Genomic DNA, 2,185 nt, shown 5'->3' with positions numbered 1-2,185 from the left:
ATACAAAATTCTACCCATGACAATTGGACATCGCATTGCAGAATTGAACCAAGCAGTTAACTAAACACCACAACAAATAAACTAAACATTAACTCAGCACCACATTGCACAATATAACATACTCCTAATAGAAGACCAGACAGTTAACCAAACCAGGCATGCTTAACAACTTGGAAATATAGCAGTTGTATTTGTTTCTCATGTATTTACTACAGCCAAATTCAATTTATTCCTTGCTACCTCTTGAGCGTGCGTTGGTTTTCCCTTGAAGAGGAAAGGGTGATGCAGCAAAGTAGCATAAGTATTTCCCCCAGTTTTGAGAACCAAGGTATCAATCCAGAAGGAGACGACACACAAGTCACCTAGTAACTGCACAAACAATCAAGAACCTTGCAACCAACGCGATAAAGGGGTTGTCAATCCCTTCACGGTCACTCGCAAAAGTGAGTTCTAATAGAGATAGTCAAGTAAATATTTTTGGTATTTTTGTTGTATAGATTGAAAAGTAAAGATTGCAAAATAGTAAATGATATGTGATGTAAATAAAAGAGATGTAATATAATAGGAAAGAGACCCGGGGGCCATAGATTTCACTAATGACTTCTCTCAAGATAGCATGTATTATGGTGGGTGAACAAATTACTGTCGAGCAATTGAAAGAAGAGCGCATAATTATGAAGATATCTAAAGCAATGATCATGAATATAGGAATCACGTCCGTGTCAAGTAGACCAAAATGATTCTGCATCTACTACTATTACTCCACACATCGACCGCTATCCATCATGCATCTAGAGTATTAAGTTCATAAGAACGGAGTAACGCATTAAGCAAGATGACATGATGTAGAGGGATAAACTCAAGCAATATGATATAAACCTCATGTTTTTATCCTCGATGGTAACAATACAATACGTGCCTTGCTGCCCCTACTGTCACTGGGAAAGGATACCGCAAGATTGAATGCAAAGCTAAGCACTTCTCCCATTGCAAGAAAGATCAATCTAGTAGGCCAAACTAAACCGATAATTTGAAGAGACTTGCAAAGATATCAAATCATGCATATAAGAATTCAGAGAAGAACCAAATAATATTCATAGATAATCTTGTTCACAAACCCACAATTCATCGGATCTCAGTAAACACACCACAAACGAATATTACATCGAATAAATCTCCAAGAACACCGAGGAAAACTTTGTATTGAGAATCAAAGAGAGAGAAGAAGCCATCTAACTAATAACTATAGACCTGAAGGTCTATGGTAAACTACTCACGCTTCATCGGAGAGGCAATGGTGTTGATGTAGAAGCCCTCCGTGATCGATTCCCCCTCCGGCAGATCGCCGGAAAAGGCCCCAAGATGGGATCTCACGGGTACAGAAGGTTGCGGCGGTGGAAAGTGGTTTCGTGGCTCCCCCTGATGTTTCTAGGGTATAAGAGTATATAGGGATAATTAGATTTATTCCCCTAGTTGTGTCTCACTCGTCTCTTTTACCCCTAATTCCCAAAAGTCACTGGTTCTGTCCAAGTCATTTTGCTCTTCTTATGCTTTTGCCCTTTGACCGTTTGACAGTCAGTTTGAAAACTTCATATCTAATTCATACTAAATCAGAAAAATGCAAATAAGATACCAAAATGTTCAGAAAAACATCACCTATATGTGAGTGTCATTTGCATTCATGAAAAAGTTTTGGAAAGTGCACATCCGAATTTAGCTCTTTTGATACCATCATGAATAGTAAACTCTAAAAAAATTCAGAAAAATTCAAAAAAATATGGTGGCAAAGAACGACAAATGTTCTAAGTGCTTGCCAAGTTTCATTAGGGAACGGCATTCATGGAAGTCGTGGCAAAAAATAATCTATTTAGGAGTGCTGATTGTTTTTTTGCTGCAGCACCCACGAATGTTATTCCCTGATGATACTTGGCAGGCACTTAAAACATTTGTCATTCTTTTCCACCAATTTTTTTTGAACTTTTTTAAATTTTACTATTCATGGTGGTAGCATAAGAGCTAAAACTCGGATGGGCACTTTCCAACACTTTTTCATGAATGCAAATAACACTCACATATAGGTGATGTTTTTTTGAACATTTTGGTATCTTATTTGCATTTTTCTGATTTAGTATGAATTAGTTATGAAGTTTTCAAACTGACGGTCAAACGGTCAAAGGGAAAAAGC

This window comes from Triticum aestivum, chromosome 4B (genome assembly GCF_018294505.1).
Source record: "Triticum aestivum cultivar Chinese Spring chromosome 4B, IWGSC CS RefSeq v2.1, whole genome shotgun sequence".
NCBI classification, from domain to species: domain Eukaryota; kingdom Viridiplantae; phylum Streptophyta; class Magnoliopsida; order Poales; family Poaceae; genus Triticum; species Triticum aestivum.
Note: the sequence above shows the minus strand (reverse complement) of the source record.